This window comes from Balaenoptera borealis (genome assembly GCF_965194805.1).
Source record: "Balaenoptera borealis genome assembly, chromosome: 12".
NCBI lineage: Eukaryota > Metazoa > Chordata > Mammalia > Artiodactyla > Balaenopteridae > Balaenoptera > Balaenoptera borealis.
Window position 1 is genome coordinate 32,341,190 of NC_138869.1, and position 23,341 is coordinate 32,364,530.

General features: G+C 40.2%; 1 long non-coding RNA gene across 1 annotated transcript in view; it reads right to left on the reverse strand.

Moving 5' to 3' along the window:
* LOC309606960 overlaps positions 1-23,341 on the reverse strand; it is a 69,247-nt gene that overhangs the window by 13,063 nt on the left and 32,843 nt on the right. Inside the window, exons 2-3 of the long non-coding RNA XR_014232146.1 lie at positions 7,552-7,595; positions 415-492 (exon numbers count right to left, since the gene is read on the reverse strand). This is a non-coding gene — a long non-coding RNA (uncharacterized lncRNA). The remainder of the gene's footprint in view (positions 1-414; positions 493-7,551; positions 7,596-23,341) is intronic.

The window sequence follows — 23,341 nt, forward strand, 5'->3', positions numbered from 1 at the left end:
TTTATGAAACTGTATGCTTTAAAAGATTTTGAGTTTGTCTTCACAGTTGATTTGCTTTGAATTTAAAGCGTAACATGGGTATTTGTAATTGGCAGGGCATATTTTAGTCAGGGGTATTATCATAAATGGTAAGTTTCTTAGTCAATATTTTTGTGTTATAATGACTTTTACTTTTCTATGCAACTTGTTGCCTATGGAGACTTGGGTAATGGTTACTTGGATAATGAGAAAACCCTATAATTATCTGTCACCTACTCACCAGGATCATGCCCAACAGGGAAACACAGAACAAAGCTCTCCTCAGGAAGAAGAAAATGGATAAAGTCTTCATCTTCCAGGATTAAATCCGTTGTGTACATCAAAGACGCAACAAAGGAGAACATGAAATACCTTCTTCAAGTTTCTCTCCCATACCTGCTCAGTGGAAGGTATTTTCTGGGCAGTGCTCACATCAAAGACCTCAAGATTTGCTGGAAGGATCTCTGTCACTCTCTGGAAAGAAGCCCAAATCTCGTTACCAATAAGAGAGCATCCTCTTACCCACTGATGTTTTCTGAAGGAAAAAAATAACTTTTTCTGCTTTCTGCATGGGAACACAGAGTTTCTGCCACCTACTCCTCAGTCTCCCTATCCATCTCCAACCAAAGGATCCAAGGAGATCCTGAATTATGCTATTGTCTTCATCCTCATAAAGATTTAATTTCCTGGGTTCTGTGCATTGAGTTTACACCATTGTTAAAATCTTTTGATTGATGATGCATTGATTGTTTCTCTAACTACTAATTCTCTCCCTTCCTCCTTTTGTTCCCAACTGTCTTTCATAAACGTATATTGAGTACCACTGTGTGCTAGGAACTATGCTGGATGTTGGCACGCCAATGCAGACATCATCTCAATACGATGGGAAGCATCATAGGGGAGTGACTGGATCCAATTTATGTTGATTGGGAATATTTCCCTCATGCTAAATCTTTATTCCAGCCCTGTAAGCCATGACTTGTAAATAAGCACTAGTTTTCATAGAAAAGCCTAAGAAATGCTAGCCCTAGCCAGACATTTTATTTCACCTTTGTTGTTTGATTTCTCATTCAATGTCCTTTGTTTGGTAGGGATCGTTGTGAGCAACAGCAGTTCCCACAGGCTCAGACTGGAGTCACAGAAGTGACTCTGAAACCACGGTCCTGTGTGCATGGTCCCAGCAGCTTGGGAGGCACACAGGGCCCAGACCATGCCTGGGAAAAACTCAGGGGATTTTATATCACACCACAACACTCCTTCTATCAAAAGCAATCCTCAATACCCAGATCTTTTCCACCCTCTCCTCTGCTCACTGTTTCCCCCTTTCCATTCTTCTATCTAGGCCATAGGTGTGCCAGCCCAGCCTTCTCTGCTCCTGGATCTTTCCCTTCCTCCCACACATACGTATCTATTTCTTTAGGAAAGCAATTCAGCTCTGACCTGGATGCTCCCGTCTTGCATTCCCACACCCAACACTTAACCACATAATCTTCAAGTAGGTTTAAACACACACACACACACACACACACACACAAACCACTGCACTATAGACAGTGACCTTGGGGATAGGCAACAAAAGATGCTCCAGTTTGCAACCTTGGCCCTAGTGTCTCCTCTGCATTCACTAACTCATTCATCTGTTCATTCACTGTTACTGTGGTTGTATCAGCTCCCCTAAAAGCAGAGCCTGAAACAAAAGCTTGGGTGCAGGGAGTTTATTTGGGAGATGATCTTAGGAAGCAGAAGTGAGGGAGTGGGGAAAGTGAGCCTGGGAAGGAGAAAAAGCCAGTAAAGGTACATTATTGAGTTGAGTATTGCTGTGGACACCTGAGGCTCAATCTCCAGGGGACTCTCTGAGGCACTGCGAAGAACACACCTCAGAATTGTCCTTCTGAAGGATGGGAGGATGGGACATTTATCCACAAACTTGCATCCCCCTCTGGTTGAGGGTTGATCTTCAGGGCGGTCACAGCTCTCTCTTCTAAGCGAGCTCCTGCACAGGAAGCCATCAGCAGGCATGGAGCTGTCCACCACAGCTGCGGCTGAAGTCAGAGGAGGGCTGACAGCATTCAGCTTGGGGCACCAACCACGGCTGCTACAAACAGCATGCATCACAGCTGTACTGTAATCATTCCTTCTTGCCTGGTTTCTCCCATGGAGTAATGAATTCCACAAGGACAAGGACAGTTCCTTCATCTTTGTTTCCACAGTGCCTAGCACAGTGCCAGACTCACAGGAGCCCTTCAGGTTTCATTTGTTGAATGAAGGAAGGAACTAGTGAAAGAACAATAGACTGAAACCAGAAACCTGAATTCTAGTCCCCGCTGGGTCACTAATTTCTGTGTGACCTTGACTATATCAAAACCTCACATACAGCAGTTTGGTTACCTGTGAACTTACTAATTCATATTTTAAAAAAATCTCAACATCAAAATGTTATTTTAAAAGGAGAAAATTTCCCATCCGTGACTGATCTTAGAATAAAATATTGTCTCCAACTTGATGGCTCTCTCTAATTCTAGGTTTCCATCCCTCCAAGGTGTAAAGATGAACACTGCTGAAGAAGTAAGGGTATGTTACAAAGTTAGTTACCCGAAAAATATTCGTTTCCTGCCTGAAGCTTGGAAAACCTTCACTAACACTCTTATGTGAAGAGCGATAGAGTGCTAATTTCCCACAGATTCATTATCACCATGAAATGAAATTTTGGAACACATCAGAGGTAAATATAATGTGCAAATGTAGAATTCAACAATTCGAGTTTTAGCTGCCTTGTGTTTTTACACCTCTGTCAACAAGACCCTCATTAAAGACTTTTTCCCATTATTCTACTTGAAAAGAAGACTGGAGAATATTATAATATTCAAGATGGAGAGATGTTCTTTCCAGTTAACGCTTTATGAAGGGAACTCATCTGTGTATATATTCCTAATTATTTTTTATCAGATCACAAATATTGTGCTCAATACTGTGCTAGGTCTTGGGGATACAATCTTGAAAAAACTCCTACTCAGTCCCTCCTCTTGTGGGGCTTACAGTCTAGTAGGGAAGAACTATATTAATTATTTAAAATGAGTATTAAATTAACATTCCAAAATAAACACTTCTGGGAAGGGCACAATTAGTGCAAAATACACTGGGAATCATATGGCCTGAGAGGTTAAAAAGGTTTCCCCTCCACAAAGTGGGATTTGAATAGAAAGCTGAAGAATGAATAAGTAAGTGAAAGGGAGGACAGCATGTGCAAAGGCCCAGTGTCAAGAATAACAGGATGCCTTGAAAGAACTGAAAGAAGGCCAGGGGAACGGGCTTACTCAGAGGAGGAGGAGTGGGGTGTGAGTGAGACTGAGAGGTAAGCACAGGCCATACTAGGCAGGCCTGCTAGGCAGGTTAAGCATTCTGGTCTAAGAGCAATGGGAAGTCATTGTTTGGTTTCAGCAGGACCTGCTGACATGATCAGATCTGCACATTTTTAACAGGGCCTTTTTTCCATATCCTTTTATATTTTTCATAATTATATGAGAATTCAAACAAAAACATTTGGTTTTGCCTGAGTTATGCTGATAATTGCAGACACACACACACACACACACACACACACACTTTTCTTCTAAAAGATGTCAGTCCAGTTTGTTCCAGTATTATCTGTACGTCTCATTCTCATTTAGGTAATATTTACTTTGTATTTCTGGGTGCAGACTGCATTTACCCGATAACTAAATTCCATGCTGGGATGTCATGGGGAATAAATACACAGTCCTATCCCCACATATTAAGTGTGCAAGTAAAATTGCCTTCCACTGCTGGAAAATGTGAGAACAACAGCCACTGCATCAACAAGATGGGTCCAAAATGAATCGTCTGGTGGTAACTGCAGGGCCTCCCTAAATGATGTCTGTAACATCCATTACCTTCCCCAAATTTCTTAGCCTATCCAAAAATGGATTAAGTTGCTTTGACAGGCTCTATTTTTTATGAACCTCTTTGGCTATTACTTACTCTGTTATTTTCCTCAAGGTGCTCACGGCTGATTTATGATTTCATTTAAGGTTTTTGAGTGGTAGTTTGGATACGCTAACTAGCCCACCTTTTCCCGGATCTGCTTTTGGCTGCTTTATCTCCAACACTAAATCAGCCTGCTTAAATTCCCCTGGTACATAAGTCTCCACGACAAACACTAGTAATGGAGGTACGTCCTGCCTTACCCGGTTTGTTGAATATGTTCAAATGAATCCAATCCAGCTCTGCTGACTTATAAATATTTAAATAGTATAAGTATTCTTTTACCTGCCTATTATTAATTCTGTTTCTTGATATTCCCAGAGACTCATTAATATTTGTCTTACTGAGCTCCTACTTCCTTCATTCTTTCTGTTAAAGGCAGAGACAAAATAGTAGTTCCTTATTCACTGTTCTTTGCATCTTTCATAACATGTTCTCAACCCTGGTTTAGCAAAAGTGGCCTTATTTCCTTGGGCATAACATCCTATTGTAGTTTTAGAAGGCTTTGCCATAATTTCTTGCTTCTTTTGCTTCTTTAATTCTGTCCTTTCAGCCATCTCCTGGAGTTATATTTTCTTCAATCTGTGTATTCTTTTCCCCAAACTCTACACAACTGGATTTTTGCTTTTTTTCCCCCCAAAAGGAAATATTTATCCTTTAAACCTTGTATATCAGAATATGCTTGCTGGTTATATAATAGCACCCAGCAGCCACTTGTGTGTTCTTTTTCTAGAGGAGGTACTTGAATGCCCATACCCATGTTTTTCCTTTCAATACAACAACACAAGTAGTAATCATTTATTTCCTTAAAGATGGTTGGATGCAGTCCATTAATTTCATAGCATGTCCAGAAAATTGTTCTGAAACCAACAGCAAGTGAATATGAAACCAAGACAAGGGGTTTCCAATTACAAGTAAAAAATAATAACACAAAGGGGAAGAGCCCAGGAATATACCTCATCAAAAACACACTGGAAATTTTAATGTGTTTTCAAAAGAGTACATATTGTTTACCACAAAAAAACAAAAAAGTATACACACTGTACCATTACATTTATGTGTTTCAAGAATAGGAAAACTGGGCTTCCCTGGTGGCGCAGTGGTTGAGAGTCTGCCTGCCAATGCAGGGGACACGGGTTCGAGCCCTGGTCTGGGAGGATCCCACATGCCACGGAGCAGCTGGGCCCGTGAGCCACAATTACTGAGCCTGCGCCTCTGGAGCCTGTGCTCCACAACAAGAGAGGCCGCGATAATGAGAGGCCCGCGCACCACGATGAAGAGTGGCCCCCGCTTGCCGCAGCTAGAGGAAGCCCTCGCACAGAAACGAAGACCCAACACAGCCATAAATAAATAAATAAACCCAAAGTTAAAAAAAAAAAAAGAATAGGAAAACTGAATTGTGGAGATAAAGTCAGAGTAGTGGTTACCCCTGGGGATGAGTAATGATTGGAAAGGTCCTGAAGATCCTGGAAATGTTCTATATCTTGATCTGGGTTTGGGTACATGGATGTGTATGTATGTACTGTGTAAAAGTTGATCAAGCTGTATCTTTGTGAATAGTGCACTTAAAAAACTGGTACAAGGAAAGCAAAGCAATTAATGTGTTTACAAAGCCAGTTACTAAAAGCTGTAATAAATACTTGGAGTTGCTATGGACTATATCTGAAGCTACCTGAAATATTATTATTGTTAAAATTTGGTATATTTGTTATTGGACAAACTTTTCTGCTCACTTGGCGGGTAGAATGAGAATGATCCTAGCTACTATTGCCTGAGTGCCTGCAGTGTGACAGGCATTGTACCTACAATTTGTCATCTCAATATAGGGAAGGTGATATTATCCCATTTTCCAGATGAGGATATGGAACCAGAAAGATCTTCAGTAGTTGCCAAAGAACACATAGCTAAAGAGAAGAAATCAGAGATTTAAACTCAGGTTTCTAAAACTCCAAAGCCTATTTAGTTCCTCCCACTCTCTATGGCATCCAGGTAGATGATTATGAGTTAGTATTCTTATTAGCTTATAGGCAAGGAATTCTGCTCTGTGCAGCTTGTCGTTTTAGAAAATAAGTGAATGTAGATATATTGAAATGAGTTATAAAAGATCTTAGCTGAAGTTCATTGGTGGCTAGAACATGCCTGACTTTGTCCCAAAGCATCACTTTAAATTAGCACAGGAAGTCTGCGAGATTCCAAATACTTCTTTTTCCCATTTTACAGATGAGGACGAGAAGATTCAGGTTAAAAGATCTGATCGCTAGTAAATTTCAACCTCTGGTAGTCTGACTTTTCAGAGCTCGCACCCTTTACCAGTCTATTATACTGCCTATTAATGATTTTTGAAGAATGTAACTGAAAGAAGAAATAGACTGATCAATTTTTTTAAATCCAAAAACAATTTACAAGAACAGACATGAGTAAAAGGAGCATTTGTCAGATTTACATCCATTATTAAGATGAATTTGAGAAACAATATTGGTTTATTGGATTTTTTCTGCTGTTCAGAAAGCTTATGAGCTCATGAGTTCAGTGATTGCATGGGAGCAGGCATTTTTGCAAGAGGTTATGTAATTGATGTCAGTGCTCACACGAGTGGTTGAAAGCCGAGGTTCCCAGCTCTGCCAGTCCTCTGTCTACGGACTCGTCATCTAAGGAGACAGGTCCAAGATATCTATTCCTCTCTCTTGACTTGCTTTAATGACTATTTCTGGCACTTCCGTAGATGTCTTGGATTATTTCACTTTAGTCCTCTTATTTTAAAGGTATTTTCTTGTGCGTAATAAAATCTATTTATATATTTTGGGTCAAATATAGTCTCTGTGGAGACTCATCTTATGTGGATGCTTTTGGTCTCCCCAAATTTTTTGTATGATTTCATACACTATCAGATCATCATATTCTCCTGTTACCCAGTTATCACATCTTTATTTTTTGCCATTTCTCTCCCTACAGATTCGAAGCTTTTCACCGTAAAGGACTCCCCACCCTCACTTTTTGTTTCTAAGAGAAAATTCGCAAGAGTAGTACAACAATCAACTTTCTACTCTTCACCTAGATTCATCCGTTGTTAACACCTTGCCACATTTGCTTTCTTTATTTTTCTCTCCCTATATCTTTATGTAAATGTGTGTGCATATGTGTGTGTAATGTATATATGTATATATACATAATTTTTCTGAACCATTTGAGAATTGGTTGCAGACATTGTAACAGATCCTTCAACAGTCATCTCCTAAGAACAAGGAAATTCTCCTACACAACCAACAATATGCCACGACTATATATTTGGGGCATTTAACCTTAATTTAAGATCATCTAATATTCTGCACATATTCAGATTTCTCCAGTTGTCCCAATCATGTCCTTTATAACTTACCCCCACCAGCACCTTTTTTTTTTTCCAATCCAGGTTTTAACTGAGGATTCCACATTGTATTTAGTTATCATGTCTCTTTGGTTTCCTTTAATCTAGAACAAATCCTTAGGCTTTACTGTTTGATGAATAAAGGTCTTCCATTTTAAACATCTTACCTTCAGCATTCCTGATTTGTTTCATGAATTATTCTCCTGGAACCCTGCAAAAGTAAAATATTAAAATAATTCTTATGTACTCTGGAAAAGATGGAAATAATGTTAAAATACACCTTAGAATTTCACTGATTCTCTGTCGTTCATCCAGTAAACATGGTGGCTAGACTGAAGGACACAGAGAAGAGAGAGCTACCATCTCAGCCTTCGAGATGCTCAGTTTCTAACCACAGATGGGCCTAAAATCCTTTTCCGGTTGCAGACAATTTTCGTGTTTTGTACCAGCCTGGGTTTTAGAAAAGGAAGTAAAATTCCAACCAGACCCTTTATTGCTGAAGGCAGCTGAGCTGTTGTAAGCCAAGGCCACCACAAGTGGCATGATGAAGAAGAAAACAAATTGAAATGCAAAGTGTGACTAATAATGAAATATTATTCTTCCAAAAGTTACTGTTGTGACCATTTCTATTACTATCATACACAGTTTTCTTGGTTACCAGGATGAGCCTTCTGGGAAAGCAACTCAGGCTTCCTTGCAAAGCAAGAAAATTAGCAATTGTTCAACAACTACAAGGACAGTTGTGTGAGAGGTTGCCATAACAACATGATGAGGCTGTCTGTGTGGCTTAATTTCAGTCACATTGAATTGGGCTTGACGTCATGTTTTAAAATATGAGTCAATATTTAAGGGGTTTTGAAGAAAAGATGTAATTATGAATTGTTGGACTGAGTTTTATTCTGAATGCAAGTCTGCCAATAGGAGAGTTTCCAATTTACTCTCCTCATTTCTGCATCAAACAAAAGCATTTTTCTATGAAGCACAGCTTAAATGCTGTTTCTGGAAATCTACTTTCACTACAAAAAGAATTTGATAAACTATTAGGTTGCACATTGCCATTAAGCAAATCAATATTGGGTCTATCATCCATTAACAAATTAGTAGGAAATCTGAGTGTGTCTTCTCCGAACATTGAGGGCAATGTCAGCCATGAGCATTTTTGAAGATGCATCATTTCATTGGCTAAAACAGAAAATCATCTTTACAACAAGATTTTTCTATTCTTATTGTTTTGAGGAAAATATAATAGCTAACATTTATTGAGAGCATTGGGTTACACTGTATGAGTGACACCTTTTCTGTGCATTCTTTCATTTAATCTCACAGCAAACCTCTGAAGTAGGATTTTATATTATTATCTTCATTTACAGATGGGGAATCTGAGGCTGAAAAAGGTTAAATAGCACATTTGCTAAGTGTTGGAGTTGGGATCCAATCCCTGCACTGTCTGTGTTGGAATCCAGGGCAGATTCTGATTCAGTAGATGTGGGATGGAGCCTGAGTTCTACATATCTAACCATCCCCCTAGAGATGCCGATGCTGATGATCTAGGGACGACACTTTGAGTAGAAATTGTCTAAGCCACTACACAGTGGCTGTCATGCTTTAGTATTGTATAGATTCCGTTCAGGAAATAGTGGTGGACCATGCGCAGTACATCTAGGGATCCTAACTACAGAAACACCAATTGATAAACTAGAGTCTAATTCTATTAAACTGTCTTTAAACTAGGATACATCACAGCAATTTAGATTATAATTTAGGTGAAAATATGAAATACTTGCGCAACACATGAACTGCAATATAAAATCTATGAACTCTTGGGTTATCTATGAAACCCAAATTGAGAAATGGCACACTACATGTTACACGGCAGTTTGTCAATCAGTTGCGTTGAATAATCCACATTTATGAAGTAAGTATTCTCCCAGTTTCTCCCGGTTGCTGCTACATTAGTAAGAGAAAGGCTATTATTTAGAAAACCTTCCATAGATCATGATCCTTTCCAAGCAGTTATATTGGATTATTTGCAAAACAAATTTGTATAATCTTCATTTTACATGCTTCCTTTCATCAGTATATAAATAGGTAACACTACAGACAGAACTAGAAGGCAAGCCTTTCCATATTTGATATTCTATTTAGAATGTGTTATTCACGGAAAATTCTAAGAGAAAAGTTCTTATGCCTTCACTGATTTGTTAGGTTAGAGACCATGGCATGCTCTAAATCAGGGGTCCCCAACCCCCTGGCCGTGCACTGGTACCGGTCTGCAGCCTGTTAGGAACCGGGCCGCACAGCAGGAGGTGAGCGGTGGGCGAGCGAGCGAAGCTTCATCTGCCGCTCCCCACCACGTGCGTTACCGCCTGAACCATCCCTCCCATCGTCCGTGGAAAAATTGTCTTCCACGAAACTGGTCCCTGGTGCCTAAAAGGCTGGGGACTGTTGCTCTAAATGAGGGATGTAGCTTTATCGTTAATAAGCAGGTTGGTACACTAACTTACTTCATTGATATTTTAACCTAAGTGACTGGTTCATTCGGAGAGAATGTTTACTTGAGGGAAAGAGCTGGGGCGGGGAGGGGCAGGGGAGAAAAGAGAAGGGGCCCCTGAGCTGGTGTAGCAGTGTGTGCACATCAATCTTTTTATTCATGCCCCCTCAAAGTGGTGTGACATTTTGGTTAAAAGACTGATTCAGATGGTACTCAATTTGAATCTTGGCTCTGGTACCGATCAGCTGTGTGGCTTTGAGCAAGTCACACTGGCCTCACTGACCTCTGGAAAAGAAGGGACCCCCCCCAAGTCCCCTTGGATCTCTTGCCATCGTCATAAACGATGCTGCCGGTGGGGTTTCTCTCCCACCACACATTCCCTCCACCCCAACCACTCAGCCCAGAACCAATGATTGACAGCTGTGGGGTGTAAACACTCTTGGCTCCCTTGCCTGATCAGGACAACTCTGAGTGTCCTACACCTACACTTTAGTGTGTATCATAATCCCAGGAGGGCTTGTTAAAATCCAACATGCTGGGCCCACTCCAGAGTTTCTCATTCAGCAGGTCTGGGGTGGGGACCTGAGAATTTGCACTTCTAACAAATTCCCAGGCGATGCTGATGCTGCTGGTCTGGGGACGACACTTTGAGAATCACTGACCTACCGGATCTCCAGAGTTCCCCTGAGTCCCTCTCCTTCCTTTCCCTTCCCTTCCCTTCCCTACTCCACTTTCTCATTTCTCTCGCCATGCCTACTAGTCATAGAACACTTTAACACTTCCACAACCCAAACTAAGATAAGGACTCCCCTCACAGAGGTTTTAGTTCTTGTTATCAAAGCTTAGTCTCCTCATCTTTGAAAATCACTCATCTTGCATACCTTCCCACCACCCAAGATGATTTCATGATCTTCCACATAGGGTATATTATAAAACAATATGTAATTTACACTTTTCCAAAAAAATTATATTTTTATAAATACATATTACAATTTTTATATTTTAATATAAAATATTATATTTTGTACTTCAAACTACCTCTTTCCTGCAGATGTGATGTCTCTTCCCAGGGGAGCTGACCCATACCCAGAGCCCAACCCCTCTTGGGAATCCCTAAAGCAGAGTGTCCTGGGTCATAGGAGGAAGAGTGCCCCCTTGGTTGCTGTGGTGTGTGCCTGGATAGGGAATAGTGTTTAGTTCCTTTAGCTCAAAGGGCGTTTACCTGGAGGCAGGGAGATAAGGTGGGTAGTGGTTGCCTTCTCTCCAGCATTTCATGGGAACCTGGGGCATCAGGGGACATGGCAAAGCTTGGCCTGTCTGGATCTTTGTAGTGTGCGAAGTATGTTACACTGAACCTGGGATCATCTCTGAACACTTAGAATTTATTTATTTGTTAATAATTGCATATTAAGACAATCTTCTGTGATAGCTAAAACCAGGAGCTCTGGAGTCAGATATCTGGATCACAATCCTGCCTTTACCGTCTTGTTTGGGACCTTGGGTGAGTTTAAAGTCATTCTGAGCCATTCTAAATCACCATTTCCTTATCTTTAAAGTGAGATAAAACTAATCCTCTCATCTGTAAAATGGTAAAATAAGAGATTTTTTGTTTTTCGTTTTTCACCTGACTGATCCATGTAAAGAGGTGAGTACATTGCCTGCAAGAGAGTAAGAACTCAGCAATGTTATCACTATTATTGTTTTTGTTATTTTCATCATTGTTATTGCTGGTTGTGTTGCTATTATTAGCACTAGTTAGGTGCCAATCATTAGGCAGTGGGATGGCTGTAATACTGAACCATAAATCCCAGCACCGAAATGAATGTCTAAATCCTGGGGAGCTGATGTATAATTTGAGTAGTCAGGCAAGAAGGGGCTGAAGAAATTGCTGGATGTGGCCCCTTGTGGAGTATCCTGCCCTGAGGCGTCAAACTGGAACCCTGTGTGACTGAAGTCAGGACACTCTGTCAGTCCTGTTCCACAGCAGGGTTGATGTTGGCTTCCCCATACCCTAGCACAACTTTGCATGGGTGCATTTCCTGCTAAGTGATATTTACCAACACGCCTGGCTTCACCGAATGATAAATGCATCACCAGTTGAGGACTTTACACTTGTTTGAAATTTGTAAACCAAGTTGCTATAGTAGGCATGACTGGCCACCTACAATCCCACAAGTGGAAGAATGATTGCATTTCATTATTTTCTTAAATCTCTGCTTAAGTTTTCTCATCTTGCCAGGGTGGGTCCAATTTCAACCTCGGTCATTACTGGAACACTTTTCTTCCCCGTGTTCCCTCCCAGCCTCTACCAAGGACGCTGTGCAAAGGTCTCACATGATCCCAAAGAAAGCATGGGGTACCATTCTATCACGCTGCAGGACCTTCTCGGGCTTGGGCACTGGAGTCAGGGCAGAGGTGGAGCCTGGGTGCCTGGCTTCCAGCCTGCTTAAGCACCCCGGAGTAGTACTCTCTGAGATTTTGATGCCCCCAGAGTGCTGCCATGGTTGGGCTTTATGTCCCAGCTAATCAAAGTTTCCCCAACATTTGTCCTCTTCCCCATCTTCTCTGAGAAATGCTTCCCTCTTGCCTCTTATGACCTTTAAAGGTACTCCTCCACCAGCTCCAGAAAACCCATAATAATCATTTCAGTGACTTTGGGTTTCCACACAAGACAGGAATTGCTGCTGCCTTCAGACCTCCCCTGAGATAAGGAAGCCCAAAGTCTGGCTCTCTGTTTGAAAAGAGAATCATAAAAATATAGGAAGAGGGCTTCCCTGGTGGCGCAGTGGTTGAGAGTCTGCCTGCCAATGTAGGGGACACGGGTTCGAGCCCTGGTCTGGGAAGATCCCACATGCCGCGGAGCAACTAGGCCCGTGAGCCACAACTGCTGAGCCTGCGCGTCTGGAGCCTGTGCTCCGCAGCAAGAGAGGCCGCGATAGTGAGAGGCCCGCGCACTGCGATGAAGAGTGGCCCCCGCTTGCCGCAACTGGAGAAAGCCCTCGCACAGAAACTAAGACCCAACACAGCCAAAAATAATAAAAAAAAATATAGGAAGAACCTGCAGAAATGAATACCATCCCAAAATTATCCTGCAATTTTTCATTGGATTGGGTAGCTTCATTCATTTGCTTGATTTATTGAGAGCCCACTGTATGCCAGGCAATGCATCGGGCACTGGGGCACAGGAGTGAGCCAGACAGATCCTGCCTTCATAGACCATCTAGAAGCACAGTGGCAGGATACCCTGGTCTGTATCCAAATCCCACAGGTGCTGGAGACCAGAGCCAACTGCCACTGCCAACTTGGCCATATTATTATTTAACATTGATGACAGTCATGGTTGCTTTTATTTCCTTGGGTGCCACTTGTGAAGGCAAAGCTTGTGAAGATAATTTGGAAAGTCACAACAGGTTGTTCCCAGGGCTTTTTGAGCTGAAGGTTCTGGCTGAGGTATGCTACTTTTGAAAGGTGGCACTGACTGATTTTCATCACCTCTTTGCAGGAGTCCAGCTTTACTTGGAGTTTTCTTGGAGAAACTAGAAGACTGAGGCCAATTATTAGCCAAGGTTTTCTTTCTCACCCAGAGGCCCCTGAACACTTATTACTGATACTCAACTATGTTTGAATGATTTTTTTTTTTTTTTTTTTTTGCCCTTACTGTTTCATCCGGGAGAGTTTTGTTTCTTCAAGAGTCTGAGCTTCTTGAGAGCATAAATGCATTATTTCCTTGATTTACTCTTCCATGAATACTTAAGGAGTAGAAAGATTTGCATTTGTGTGCAAGTTAGACTTTGGGTGATTGCGTTTTTTTTACCCTCCCATGTGCAGTATTCCATGTTATACACATTACATTTAGCTCCCTTGATCAATATTGCCCCTTTGGGCTGTTTATACCTAAATTGCCTTTCTGGGCCTGAATGATGATTTCATTTTACTTTTCAGCAACCGTTCAAGTAAATATATGAGGAAGTGACAACACAATCGGCATGCAGTAGATGGCTTGGCTGGGTTTCTTAAGTGGGAAAGTAGAAGAGAGAGAGGTAGGGAATCGACCAGCAACAATCTTCAGCTTGTCATTTCCTATTTATTTGTAGCCCAAATAGCACAGAGTCTATTTGTAGTGCACAACTGATACCTACTTGAGAATTAATAAAGGAAAATAGAGATGCAGTTTAATACAGTGTATAAGAACGTGGGCTTTGGGATTCTATGGACCTATGTGTCACTATTCTGCCCCTTCCTTGATGAGTGAGCATAGGCTGGTCACTTTACCTCTCTGGTTCTTAATTTCCTCATATGTGAAATGACAACATATTACTATCTACTTCAGAGGGTTGTTAGGAAGATGGGGAAAGGTAATGCACAGAAAGTGTCTAGTTATTATTATCCGTTAGGATATCTTTCTACCACCTCCCAGACAGTTCACAAAGTTCCCAGAGCAAAGCTATGGAACATCACAACACTCACCATGGACCTGATGCTTTGGGGCTTGTAAGGAGGTAATTATGAAATCAGCTGATTAAAAGAAAAAAACAAAAACAAAAACAAAAAACCTTGGCTAATATGCATAACATCAACCTTTCTGCCCCTCCTTTCTCTTGCCTTGACATATTAACGTAAAGTAGATGAGCTTGCCCTCTAGCTCTCTTCCACGTATTTTTCATTATTATGTTGAATATTTCGTGACTTCTTCAAGAATGATTCAATTCACCTGTGATGATTAACTTTATGTGTCAACTTGGCTAGGCCACAGTACCCAGACACAATTGTCCCTCAGTGTTCTTGGGGGATTGGTTCCAGGAACCCCTGGATATGCCAAAATCTATGGATGCTCAAGTCCCATAGTTGGTCCTCGGTATCTGTGGTCCCACATTCACAGATTCAGCCAATCTTGGATTGTGTAGTACTGTGTATATTTAATGAAAAAATTCTGCATAAAAGTGGACCCATGCAGTCCAAACCTGTGTTGTTCAAGGATCAACTGTATTTGGTCAAACCCTAATCTAGACGTTACTGTGGAGGTATTTTTAGATGAGATTAACATTTAAATCAGTAGACGTTGAGCAAAGAAGATTACCCTCTGTAATGTGGGAGGGCCTTACCCAGTCAGTTGAAGGTCTTAAGAGAAAAAAGACTGACTCCCCCTGAGGGAATTCTGCCTCCAGACTGCCTTCAGACTCAAGCTGCAACATCAGGGGAATTCCCTGGCACTCCAGTGGTTAGGACTCGCTCTCACTGCCAAGGGCCTGGGTTCACTCTCTGGCTGGGAAACTAAGATCCCACAAGCTGTGTGGCATGGCCAAAAAAAACAAAAAAACAAAAAACAACTCTTTAAAAAAGAAAAGAAAAGAAAAGAAAAGCCGCAACAACATTTCTTCCCTGCGTCTCCAGCCTACCTTGTAGATTTTGGACTTGCTAGCCTCCAAAATTATGGGAGCCAATTTCTTAGAATAAATCTGTTGGTCTATTGGTTCTTTTTCTCTAGAGAACCCTGACTAATACATTATCATGTCCACCCCCATCTTTAGAAAATCTGATTGCAGACAGGTCAGGCAGACTTTTTATATCTCAATAAGGCGAGGGAGAAGATGGGACACAAGTTTGGTTTGCATCACCACCCCCTCAAATAGGGCCTGATAGCTGCACCCATGCAACTGAATCTTTGCTTCACTTTCAGAGCTGTGTGTGATGCTCAGTCATCCAAGATGACAGATTCTCAAAGGAAGATGAAGCTTAGTACGCTTTCCTTAAAAAGGCATTTTAGTAGGAATTTCAACAATAAGGGTTGGAGTAGAAAGATTTTCTGGTTAATTAAGTTAACCAGAATATGGCATTCCTGAAGCAATCTGATTAATCCACCGTTAACATATTTTGAAAAATATTCACAAGAGACTTTGAGAATGTTTAAAGGAAATTCTGATTTTGAAAGCACAAAAGCTAAGCAAGAAACACAGGTTTTTCCAATATGACCGTGTTTATTTAATCTTCCAAAAAATCTGGCCTATTTCTTCCATTTCAGATTTTACTCTAATAGCACTAATTTATCACTTGCTTTTAAGACTAATTTTCCAACTGGTTTTCTCCACAAATGACTCAAACTACACTGGAATGGCTTGCATTTCAAGGTGTGTAATTGTTTAATATTTTCTTCAGAGGCAACATTTGTGCTTAGGTAAGCGTGTTGAACTTTTATGCATTTTAACAATCCTACACCCACTTACTTGAGTTTCACACAGTGTGGTTAGCACTATGGCTAACATATTTCCTAGTTTCTTTAAAAAAGTATTTATTTTTGATGTCTAACATATCAAAATGGGATTCATTTTACACTGCTAATGTAGCTTAATAGGATATGATATTTGCTGAAGAAAAAAAACCAAATCTTGCTCATCTTTTAATATCTTGTTGAGCTGTGCATGGCGTTTGAATAAAATACTTTGAAATTTACTTGGAGAAAAAAAAAACACTCCCTTACAGCCTGCATTTATTTTCAGGAAGGTTACCAGAATATTGTTGAATTTAGTGGGCCATCGCAACTACCCTTACTTATTATTGACTTACATCAGTATTTTCTGCATGGGTTCTCCCGGGAATGTGTCTTCAGATTTTAGATGCAAATAGGATGACGCTAATATCTGCTTGACTGGTGGCTGTGTGTAGAGTTGAGAGAAACGCTGACAGGTGTGTGTTATAATCACGGAGGCAGCAGTGGTGAAAAACAAGTGGAGGAGCGAGGAAGATTATGTCCCAGGTTGACTAGAAAGAGCTCAGTGAGGTGCTCCTCAAACGAATATAGCTTCTCCTAGGAAACTGCACTAAGATCAAGAAGCAACGGAAGAGGCTGCACTTCTGACAGAGCAAAGATACATGTTTTACATTCTGAGCCCTCTAGGATTACTTATTTTAAGATAACATGCTTTTTATGGAAGCCTTAGAGCTAAATATAGAACAAACTACATTTCCCATGCATCTCTGTTCCGGACAGCCCCTCCAGTCCCCCTTGGCGGCAAAAGCACTGATTTTCCCAAGCACCTGGCTCCATGTCGGAGGGAGGTAAAACTGGCGAGGACAAGAGAGATACTAAAATCCTGTGCCGCTGTGAAGGGTTATGGAGAGAAAAAGCTTATGTTCAGGTTTTCTAAGTCGTAAGGCATCGAGTATAAACAAGAAAAGAGTTAGCTCTTCCAACATACACTGAACTAGGCATACCATACGTGCTCTTGACAGACTCTACTTGCCTTCTCTTTAAAAACTAGGTTGAGCTGGAGAAACTAATTAATTAAAACACACAGGGAGACCTTTTACTTTGCTTCACACATTTGAATTTGTTTTCCTATCTTGTCAAGGAAATAAAAAATGATTTTTGGCTAAAGGAAAAAAATGCTTTGGGGGCTAAATGTGTTTGGTTATACCTCATTGTCTACTTTGCAAAAACACTGCAGTCATAATTTTCATATGTAATGAGTAGTCTGTTGTTAGGGAAACGTGTTACAACATTGGGAATGGAAAATTAAGAAAATCCTTGGCAAGCTGGAACTTAGTGTTCATATCATATTAGACAGGAGTTTTTTCCTCCTTATTTCTCCTCACTGCTTTCTTCTGTTAATTCTGAAACTAAGTTTCTAGCTCTACTTTCAGGATTGAGATGACAGGATGTGGAGTGTAAGACTTGCACCTTCCTCAAATCAATTTTAGTTTCTGTCCTTAAAAATTATTGTTCATTATTTTTTTAAAATATTGCATTAAAACTCTATTCAAAGAAGACATACAGATGACAAACAAGTATGTGAAAAGATGCTCAACATTACTAACCATCAGGGAAATGCAAATCAAAACCACAATGAGATATCACTTCACACCTGTTAGAATGGCTATTCTCAAAAAGAAAAGAAATAACAACTGTTGGCAAGGATGTGGAGAAGAGGGAAAACCCTTGTGTACTATTGGTAGGATTGTAAATTGGCATAGCCACTATGGAAAACAATATGGAGGTTCCTCAAAAAATTAAAAATAGAACTACCATATGATACAGCAATTCCACTTCTGGGTGTTGGTCCAAAGAAAACAAAAACACTAACTTGTAAAGATATATACACCTCCATGTTCATTGCAGCATTATTTGCAAATACCAAAGACATGGAAACAACCTAAGTGTCCATCAGTGGGTGAAAGGATAAAGAAATTGTGGTATATACACACAATGGAATATTATTCAGCCATTAAAAGATGAAATCTTGCCATTTGCGTCAATGAATGAACCTGAAAGGTATTATGCTAAATGAAATAAGTCAGACAGAGAAAGACAAATACCATATGATCTCACTTTTATGTAGAATCTAAACAACAACAACAAAACAAACAAAAAATCAAGCTCATAGACACAGAGAACAGATTGTTGGTTGCCAGAGGCAGGCAGTGATGGGTGGGAGAAATGAGTGAAGGTGGGTCAAAAGGTACAAATTTCCAGTTATAAAATAAATAAGACATGGGATGTAATGTACTGCATGGTGACTATAGCTAAAAATACTATATTGCATATTTGAAAGTTGTTAGGAGAGTAGGTCTTAAAAGTTCTCATCACAAGAAAAAAAATTTTATAACTATGTATGGTGAGGGATATTAACTAGACTTATAGTGCTGATCATTTTATGATGTATACAAATATTGAATCATTATGTTGTACATCTGAAACGAATATATGTCAATTATACCTCAATAAAAAAACAAAGAAAAACTCTATCTTGACACTGAGTTTTTTGGCACCCCCTTAAATTTTGTTCCTGAGACAGTGCCTCACTTGCCTCACGCAAGTCCTGCTGTGTCTCTGCTTGTCAGCAGCCTTTGGGAAGAAAGCTCCATATAGTGAATGGCCTATTTATTCACCAACTAACTATCCTCATTGGTTGCGGGTTCCCCTTGAAGGCATTAAATTCCTGGCGTTTCTTTTTCTTTTTCATTTTCAAAATTATTTTATTTGCAAAGTAAACCCAATACTATTCTATATAATACAATATAATGATAAAATCTTTGAATATAAATTGATCTTGATTTGAATTCTGGTTCTGTCATAATTTTCTCCATGATTCAGGCAAAATGTATCATCTCTCCAAATCTCAGTATCTTTCTCAGTAAAATGGGGATAATAGTAATTACAAAGTATTTTATTACAAGGTTTAATTGATACAACATATGTTAAATTGCTAAATATGCCTACCACATCGTGTATATAATGATTTTAATAAGAACTGTGATCCATGCACTTTAAAGATTTAAAAATTCTTAGAAATATTTGCCCTGTTCCTGATTACATAAGTATTCTTATTAGAAAATGTGTGAATTGGTTTTAAAAAGCATTTTTTTAACATCTTTATTGGAGTATAATTGCTTTACAATGTTGTGTTAATTTCTGCTGTATAACAAAGCGAATCAGCTATACATATACATATATCCCCATATCTCCTCCCTCTTGTGTCTCCCTCCCACCCTCCCTATCCCACCCCTCTAGGTGGACACAAAGCACTGAGCTGTTCTCCCTGTGCTGTGCAGCTGCTTCCCACTAGCTATCTATTTTACATTTGGTAGTGTATATATGTCCATGCCACTCTCTCCCTTCGTCCCAGCTTACCCTTCCCCCTCCCCAATAAAGATGCAGATGTAGAGAATGGACTCCTGGCATTTCTGAATGCCTTACTCAAGGGCTACATAAGCTCCCCTGGTGTGGGAGAAAAGTCCCAGGCAGAGAAGGAGAGAGGCTGGGCCTCTGAGGTGGGAAGTGGTCAGCATGTGTGGACCCTGTGCACTGTAGTTGGGGTGGACCAAGAGGATCGGGAATGAGGGGGGATAGAGTGAGGTGTCACAGAGCAGCCGTGGCCACTCTCTAGAGGCATTATCTCATGTAATCTTCCCAATAACACCATGAGGTGGGTATTAGTGACAGCTGGGTGTAGGGTCAGATGAATGAGTGCCGAAAAACTCAGTAACAGATAAATTGTATTTTAAGGCACCACTTTAAAAACTCAAAATTAAGGTCTGAAAATCATGCTAAACAAAATATAAACATTTTAAATAAAGACAGAACTGACCCTGGACTTGACCCTGACTCTCTTGCTTCACCCTAATGCTGGCCCTAGTTCCAATAAAATTTTATTTACAAAAAGAGGTGGCTATAGATTTCCAGTTTGACTTCTTAAAATACTGCATTAAAATGTGATTTATCTTGACCACTGAGTTTTTGATGCCCTCTTAACTTTTGCTCCTGAGGCTAGTACTCCTGGCTTTGGCACTAACATTATTTCCGTTTTACAGATGAAGAGGCTGAGGCTCAGACACATGAAGCAGATTGCTCTAAGTCACTTGGGTGACCCCAGGTGACTCCAGGGTGAGCACTATCAACCAGCAATGCAGACCTCTCCCCACTTCAGGCCACCCCCCTAAACTTTCTCCTACTTTGGGTAAATTTGAGGTTAGTAGGTGCATAGCTTTGCTGGAAAAAGTACAGCAGAGTTAAACTGACAAAGCAGTTCTAGCTGACTGCTTGTCACACGACACATAGATGAAGCAAACTGAAAACCTGCCAGTTCTACAAAGGTTTATTGACCCGTCTCAGCTGCATGTGTTTATTTCAGAACCACAGAGTAAAACCTGGGAATATGTGTGTGCTATAAAAAGAAAAGTTGGACATTTTCTAATTTTTCAATATCTAATAATTGCACATAAATGCACCTGATTTTCCATTAGCTAAATGGGCTTGCCAAAAAGAGCTAATGAATATTGCATGGTTGAGTTCTGTCACTTTTTCAAGGAGGGACTGGACATGAAATCATTTCTTTTAATACAGAGACAAAGACAAGTGCCTTTGGAATTTAATGAAAGGCACCAGATTGGAAAGCTTGCTTGAGCAGCCTTGCCTCCTCTTCACACGGACTTGCAGAGGCTCTCAATATGGGTTTATGGATTGATTGACAGACTGATGGCCTGTTGGGCACAGAGCTTTAGGATACAAAGCAGGTAAACAGTACAGGTTGGTACAAAGCACCTATAACACACCCAGCTCTTTTGTGTTTGGGTCTTTACAAATGATAAAAGTGTGGGGCAGGTTTTTTTCCTACTGAAAACTGTCAGATATGTTGTTATGAAATTCCAACAGACTTGACAAGAACTCTTCTGGAGTTTCTGGTTTGGCTATTTTCACGGCAAGACTTAACTAGTGGTGGTCACCAAGTCTCTTTTTCATTGCTGACCTTACCATGTCTTTGTTTTCCTGATGATTGGTGTGAAAACATTTCCCTCTTAATATTCAGACAGTGATATTTTTATGTTGCCCATTTGAATAGGCATTTATCTGCTCCTTTGCTTAAAATGATTCTAAGGTTCCTGAGATAGCTGCTTTTGTTATGTTTCTACCGGAGATGCCAAAGTGGACAAATGTCCACTGAATGACCAGAGGTTGTATTTAAGACCCAGCTTCTTAGACGTGGGATGGCCTACGGTAATTATACATGGAGTTTCTAAAGTTAATTTGAAACGTTGGCCATAAAGGGACAGAGAAGAAATGAGTTCTAATGCATTTTAAGAGCATAAAATTAGAATGGTGTAGTTTGATTGACAGCAGTCTAATGTTATTAGCAATTCTTATCTAGTTAAAAAAGGGAGGGGTCATGTTTCTTCGAAGTCACAATCTTCATTTTTGTACTTTGTAAATTATTAACCATTCTATTAGGAAAATAATGAGAAGCTGCAGATTAAATGGCAAAGGCATAGTTAGTAAAAAATGCCTTTTGATAATTTTGACCTTGGGAATGTGATGGGTATGGATTAGAAATAGACTGGTTGGTTCCTCATCTTAGTTCTTTACACTGTACCATCAGGTAGGCCTGGCACTAAACTCAAAGTAAGAACAGTAAGCCTTTTCCATAGCTTAGAATTAAGGACATTATAAATGTATGGGAGGTGTCAGAATTAATTTAATTATCTGCTAAATGACTTCTGTGGGAAGAATATTGTGCTATGATTTTGAGAACAAAGGAAATAAAATATAAGAGCTGGTCTATGCCAATGGAGAGTTTACTGTCTGGCTAGGGAAACAAACAGAAGCATGTAGTAGATGTGCAATTCTATATAGCTGCAATATATATGGGTAAAATGAAGTGCTAAATTGTATACTGGAAATAATTTGAGAATAACTATTTTTTAAAGGTGCTAATTGTGATAATCATTAATTGAGTTTAAATGGAAAGAGTAACTGTAGTTAATCAAGAAATATGAAGTATGATATGATATGCTTGCAATGTGTAGGGGATGTGCTATTTACCTTCTGGCAGTTCTTTCTCTATCCCCCTTTCCGCTCTTTTTATTTCTGGCCATTAAATGGTGAAAGTCCTCAAGACTCAGTCCTGAGTCATCTCCTTTTCTCTCTTTACTTTCTCTGTCTGGAAAATCTTATTCATGCCCATGGCTTCAACGACCTCTAATAAACAGATGTTTCACAATTTTACATTTTCAGCCCAGATCACTCCCCTAACTCCAAACCCATACACCCAACTGCTTCATAAACGATGTTTCTTGGATGTCTCAAAGGATAAAAAAGCATATGATTATAATTTAATTATTTTCCAAACTTAGTCTCCTTCCAGTGTTTTCTAGTTTGGGAAATGATCCCAACATCTATCGGACTTACCCAAGGCAGATGCAAGCCAGAAAACTGGAGGTCATCGCTGAAGCTGCTATCCTTCTTACTACACTGTCCGATTCATCAAGGCCTGTCAATTTTACCTCCGTATATCTTGCAAATCCGACCAATTCACTCCACCATTCTGCAGTCTATGTTCTGTTCCTTTGCTACTCTCATGACATCACGTTTTCTCCCGTCATGACACCTAGTCATAGTTAGTAGATAGTTGCATCAGGCACATCTAGTTGCCTAATCATCATTCATTTCCACATTTTTCCTTAGTAACAAAACCTGAATTTTGTTCTAGTTTTTATATCTGCCCTTCCCTATGTGACTCAGGGGAGGATGACCTTATTTCCATCTCACAGTAAATCTCCTTGCCAATGATTGGCTAAGAGATGGGTGCATGACCAAGTTTTGGACAATGAAACAGAAAGGTATGTGTACCAGGTGGCTGTGGGGATAGCGTTTCTTGCTGTTAAGAAGAGGACTCAGAAGCAAACAGTCCGTTTTCTGCCTCTGCTGACCAGAATGAGCTGCCTCCAACAGCTTCCGTCATCCTGCTGCCAGCTTAGGGATGGAGACCACAGAAAGAGGTGGGCAGCACTGGGACCCCTGCAAGCAAGTGGAGTCACCTATGAGAGGTGGCAAATGTCCATACTGTTTTTGCCAATTTCAGGTGAAGATTTTGTTACTTGAAGCTGGAGCTATCTTAAAGGACCCAATAATTTCTCAACTGTTTATTTGATGAATAAAAAAAAAAAAGGTCCCACCCCTCCTCCCCAACTAGACTATA